Source organism: Typopeltis vanoorti, chromosome 6 (assembly GCF_054136105.1).
Source record: "Typopeltis vanoorti isolate ZY-2024b chromosome 6, IOZ_Tvanoo_1.0, whole genome shotgun sequence".
Taxonomy (NCBI): Eukaryota; Metazoa; Arthropoda; class Arachnida; order Uropygi; family Thelyphonidae; genus Typopeltis; species Typopeltis vanoorti.
The window spans coordinates 157,041,905-157,048,033 of NC_143554.1; the positions used below are offsets into that span (position 1 = coordinate 157,041,905).

Sequence of the window (6,129 nt, forward strand, 5' to 3'; positions counted from 1 at the left end):
CACTTAAGTAACTCACGCGAATAAATATCCCCAACTAACAAGAACGTGACGACATAAAAAACACATTCTTAATCAGTATTCAGTTTCGGATTTCGCATTCAACTTTCTTTATTGATTTCCTTTTTCCGTTTATGATTATAATTTAGAAACTTCACGGCTGGCATTGATATCCCCACCCCCCAACGCACAACCTGTTTCTTCATTCTCCATAAGTCTCCACCCCCCGCATTGCTTTCTCTTTCCTCATATTACAGTCGTGCCAGCTCATCGTGAATTCTCCGTATTAATTTGCTTTGCTTGTCCGAGAATTAATTAAGTTGGCTTTTTCGCAAAAATAAATACAAGAGCATGCAAACAATCAGAGCCAGCTAAAAAAAAAAGGGGGAGGAAAGACAACTGTAACCAAGTTCATTGCCTCATTATTGACTCAGTTTTCTTTTTTTTTTACCTTCCAAAATGTAAATAATAACAAAATTTGTCTCAACAAACGAATCAGCTAAAACCACCTATCAGTGCAGGGTTTGTCATTGCGGAGTACAAACAGAGATTTAACCTTCTTAGGTGTTTGTATAAAAGGGAGAGAGGGGGGTTTCTTGATAAACAGCTACCTGACCTCGCTATACAGTGTTCCTGATTCCACTGACCTTCGTTCACCTACCTTCACCTCTGTTCCCGTGTGTTATATTACCAATCCGTTAATTTAGTGTGGCAATCTTTTCACTGATATTTCTGCACGCAATGAACAAGGGGTGCTATTCTGTACGTAAGATTGAAATTATTAGAAAGTAGTCATGCGAGTGGGGGTGTAGCTCAGTGGTAGAGCATTCGACTGCAGATCGAGAGGTCCTCGGTTCAATCCCGCGCGCCCCCTTGAATTTTTTTCCCCATTCTGCTTTCGTTGTTATAAACATTGGAAGGGATTATTTTCCTACAAGTTGTTTTAAATATTAAAAAAATAATTTATGCAATAATAGCAATCAATGAATAGAATTATAAACGATAGTTAATTGCGATTGGAATCAATTTCCCCCGTTTCCATTCTTCTCAATAAAAAATTTAAAAAATAAAACATGTTTTCTTCATGGCATAACTGGTTGGATATCCTTGAATAACTTAGATGTTTAAGTGAAGTATGCAGTTAAAAGTTATCTTACATAATAGCTAGGTATTATTATTGTTGTTATTATTATTACTATTATTATTATTATTGGGTGACATTTCAAGTTAATCCCGGAAACACCTCGACCACACACAACTCGTCAACCCGTCAGCTCCGTTCGACTCAGTCTTCCATGTACATACGAGAATGCCTTTATTATTCATCTGCTTCTAGTGCCATCTACCGGTGAATAAAGTATTTTTGTCTGTATTAGGTACGTTTTACCTTTACTAATATATATTAGGTACGTTTTTGGCAGATTTGTTTAACGAAAACTCCCATATCCTCTTATCACGGTTAGAAGGGACGGATCACCCGAGTGTTTCCATAGGCACTGGGCTACTGCGCAGCAGACACAAAGAATGACGGAGCATTGGAATGGATGGAGACCGACGAGGAAGGAACAGCAATTACCAGCAAAAATTCAATTGGAAACTGAATGTCGCATTACAAACGTACACTCTCAATGTTCCAATTGGAGGTTTTTTGCGCGTTTCTTAGACATTAACTTCAAGACATCTAGAAGTCATCAGGAAACATACTTGGATTTCGTTGTCTCTTCACCGGTTGTTTCTCTGCTATTTCCGAATGGTAAAAAACCTCAGTTTCGAGAAAAAAATCCCAGCGCACACTGGCCGAAACCCGGTGCTGCAGGCACCCAAAATAAAAGCTTTTTACCCATTGATGTGAGTAAAATTTCAAACCTGAGAGTGTTGCGAGCGACCCTCAAAAAGTCTTTCAAATGACCCTCATAAAACCGAACTGCACAACCAAGCCAATTCACGTTCTGCACTTCGACCTGAGTTTTCTTTAGACAAAGCAAGCCTAACACTGCAGGTTGTGATTCTCTCATTCTATTTTCTGTTTCACTGCCGGCCTATAACCACCTTACCGGCCATTATGGATCAAATACGCATCCTCATACGCTTCGGATCCATCATATATTTCAATGTAATATGAATGGTATTACAATTTTAATATGCACTTCGCATCCATGATAACCTTGACATTTATCGATGTCTTGGTCGGTAGCGTATAAACAACACAATAAGTGATTTCTATTATGATTTTTAAGGAAATCGAAATATCATAAAAAATATGCATATTTGTGGTGAGGTTCATTGTTTCCCAAATTGAATTTGATTGTCGTATTTGAATTTTCTTTTTCTAATTCTGATTGAATAAAGAAATCGAACCCGGTTTAACATAATAAAAGACCATAAGCCAGCTTTAATAAGAATCTAATTATCGTCAATTAAACGATCCCAACAGTTTATACTTTTGGTTCAGTCCTTCATCGAATTATAAGCAAACGATTTTTCCACGTGAAGCGTCTTCACCTCTGGTCTACTTGTATCTGTTCATGTATCGACTTAAACTTCATTGTAGGTCTGGAGTGGCTTAGAAAATTTCATTTTTTACATAATTAGTTTAAAGAAGTCGATTCGTAGATTTTCATTTCTTCATAAATGCATAAATTTTAGCGAGTTCATAAAAGACCCTACAAAACCAATTCTGCCTTCATCGGTCTCCACATCTTTTCTTCAAGTGGGTGAATACAGCCTTGAGAAATGCTATTCTGCCAAAACACTGTCCTGTCTTCTTTCATGCAAGAAAGGTGTTAACTTCCTTTATATTCGAGGATGCTGACACTCCAAGACCACACCCAACAGCTTTCTCTTCCGCGGGTGGAATTTTTCTTTTAAGAAACGCACCAACCTCTGTAATCTTTGGTGTCTGCTTTTCCATTCTCTTATACAACCCGAACATTCAGCTCAGCCGGTATTGAGAATGCCCTCTGGTGGGAAAATCCCGGATTCAAATCCCGTTTAAAACGCGAAGAAACTTTCCCAGAGCTTATCAAGGAAACGAAGGGTTGGGCGATCTTATACGCGATATAATTGTTTTCTTAAGGAATTCCACAGGTACTCATACACTAACATGGAATTCTCTAACAACAATAAGCAGAAACTGTCCAACATCCTGTTTTTATATATTTCATTAATCCACTGAATTGCTTCTCTTAATCCTGCCGCTTTTACGAAATAATTTTATTATTATTATTATTCAAGGAGAACATCAATAAATTTATCCTCTTTTAATCCGTGTCCACACACACACACACAGTTCTAATTTTCTATTGGTCCTCGAGTGCAAGATGCAGAATGAAAAACGATTGGTTGCAAATTGCACGTTGAAAATCAAGATTGTTTGAAATGGGGTCGAATTCAAATATTTCGGGAAGAAATCATGCGATGCAAGATTTCGAAGTTTGAACGGCAAAAGAGTTATTCCGGAATAACATTGGGACGTGAATTTTTCAAGTTTTATTTAATTTCGGTGGGGGAAGTGTTTACCCTCCCAGCAATGTAGAATAGAGATCGTATTAGTCACTGTACGGAATTGGTTTTACCCTGTCAATATGATAGTTCTTACAATATGAAGAAAGTTGTACTCTAATATAGAAAGGCTTTGTATTAATCATGCAAGCGCATTAATATAACTGGGAGCCAAGTAGAAAGCGGATAAAACTTCGAAGGTTTGTACTGTTTCGATTTTTTTTGAATTTTATTATTTCATTTCAAAACAAAATAATTAGTTTGTTTTATTCTAAAGACAAAATTATGTCGGTTAAAAATGCTTTAGCTAGTAAGTCGAAGTCAGTTTGATGATGTAATTGGATAACAATAAATGCAGTAAAATCTAGACTTTGTGTTCGTCATCTTAACATCTACCGTGAATTAAATGGATTATGATTATTACACTCTTGTGGTGTAGGTGGACATTTCAGTGCATAATAAGAAAATTATTTTGCTCTTTAAAGTGATATAACAGGTTTGATGTAAATTCACAGTTCACGAATTGGAATCAGAGGACGTTTCGGTTTGATTTATTCCACTTTGATATCCACTGTGGCTAATAAATTAGGGGAAAGAAGAAAGATAGTAATTGTAAACTCTTACGTGTAACTACGTGTTCACCGCCAGAGGGCATTCAATACGAATATTTATTCCGTTGAAACTAAATTCCTTTAGTTAGTCGTAATTGTCGTAAAAAGAAGGAAAGAACAAATTCTCCTTGTTATTTCTTCTTCACATCTTCCCACTTCGAGCGAGTTTCAGTAGCTCTAACCTTGAATAACACACAATTTCAGCGTGTTGTTAGTTGGACACACACGTGCGCATATTCATTTTGTGCCGGCTTGATGTAATTAAACTGATGTTAGCGCCTTCGAGCCCTGCAAGAGATTATTAATGGGAAAAGAAAATTCTTCCCCAGGTGAGGCTCGAACTCACAACCTCGGCATCACTCACAAGTACTGTCTTATAAGTACCGCGCGCTAACCAATTGCGCCACTGGGGAGAGCTGCCTTCATTTATCTGAGAAATTATCGTGTGCTTCCTCTGAATGAAAGAGCAGACTTACAATATTTGCCACGTACTCGGAATAGATACGACAAGAGCATAACCATCTCAGTATAGTAGATTACTTAAAAGTGCTAAGAATAAACGATTTTTTCTTTAATTGTTTTTTCAAAAATTGTGAATTTTTTCTTAAATTTTTGAAAAGTCTTAAAAAACTGACGGGGGTACTCATAGTATTCTAGTATCGTAACAATGGGATTTTCTTTTAAACTGAGACAATTTAATTACAATCCCACCCATGAAATGCTGTAGAACTGCACTACTAATTGGTATTTGAATTTGTGGGTGGGAAGACAATTCAGAAAACCTGCCAGTTCCTTCCTGCAGCAAATACAATGGTGTTCTTTCACTGCGGAAGGGAAAAATCATCTTCTTTCTCAAGACATCCTCAAACACGTATGGCATCAATTTCATGCAGCAAACATACTCTGACTGCCGTTCCGTCTTCTTGGAATTTGATGATTTTATCTTCTTTACAATCTAATCGGGTGGCTTTGATCCCTTCGTGGAATTTCGGATTAATTTAATTAAACATGTAGAGTCTGGAATGGATTGAAAATTTTCCCCCTTTTGGTCTCTAGAGCAGATTATAAGAAATATATTAAAAGTACAAATATATAAAATTGATAAGAACAGAAAAAATATTCTAAGCCTCCCCGATGTAGCAAAAAGTACAAAAAGTCTGCAAATAACCTTTCGCCAGTGCGAGTACAGCACGATTACTGCGATATAAAATCAATAAATTGATTTTATTATCAAATACTGGTTCAAATCCAAAATAAATCTTGTTCGAAATGGTTACCATCATTCCCATATTAACTGAATTATTCCCATTAACAAAATATCAGACATTCCTTTAATAAACGGAATGAACCAATAACACGCAACTAACGGTATATTAGGCATCGGCTATACACATACACTGCTTAGAAAGAAGTCAACGAACACATGGGCACAAGGCACATCATGCCGTGTAAAGAGTCACTCTTTTGTGGATGATATAAATTTAGACACGAAATCAATTGGAGCAAAACGATGCTCCCAAGTCAGTGCAACTGTTTCCGGGTAAAATTGTTGCAAGAAAGGAACTGATGGAGTTAGTTTAAAAGAGGCGATGTCCTAGGATGACATGTTGCAGGCAAATTGTCTCTTTTGCAAATTTTTGACAAATTGGGCAATCCCATTTCAATCAGAGATACAATACTCAGATGGATGCTGAGGGAGCCAACTGCCACCCACAGATCACATTTACCGACAACGACAGATTAATTTACCGAACATGACTGTGGTACACAACGAAGGAAATGTAAAAATCGCTACTGTTCGGCGGACGCATTGAATGTGGAGTTTCGGGCATCAACTAGAACACGAGTCTGCACACAGACATTCAGAACCGAGGCTCAGAACATTGGGCTTCCATAGTAGGACCGCAATATGCAAGGGCTTCATTACCCGAACAAACTTGCAGCGTCGTCTTCGGAAGTATAAAGAACGTGTCGAAAGCTGTGTTACGGAGCGACGAGTCACGCTACACCCTCTACCGAC

The 6,129-nt window shown here is 37.5% G+C and overlaps 2 non-coding genes across 2 annotated transcripts; one reads left to right on the forward strand and one right to left on the reverse strand.

Annotated features, from left to right (window-relative positions):
* The first annotated feature begins 799 nt into the window (after nt 1–799).
* On the forward strand, nt 800–871 carry TRNAC-GCA (transfer RNA cysteine (anticodon GCA)). The gene has a single exon. It is a non-coding gene; the product is annotated as a tRNA-Cys (tRNA).
* Nucleotides 872–4,430: 3,559 nt separating this feature from the next.
* TRNAI-UAU (transfer RNA isoleucine (anticodon UAU)) lies at nt 4,431–4,522 on the reverse strand. Its single transcript is given in 2 exon segments — nt 4,431–4,466; nt 4,485–4,522. It is a non-coding gene; the product is annotated as a tRNA-Ile (tRNA).
* Between the last annotated feature and the right edge of the window lie 1,607 nt (nt 4,523–6,129).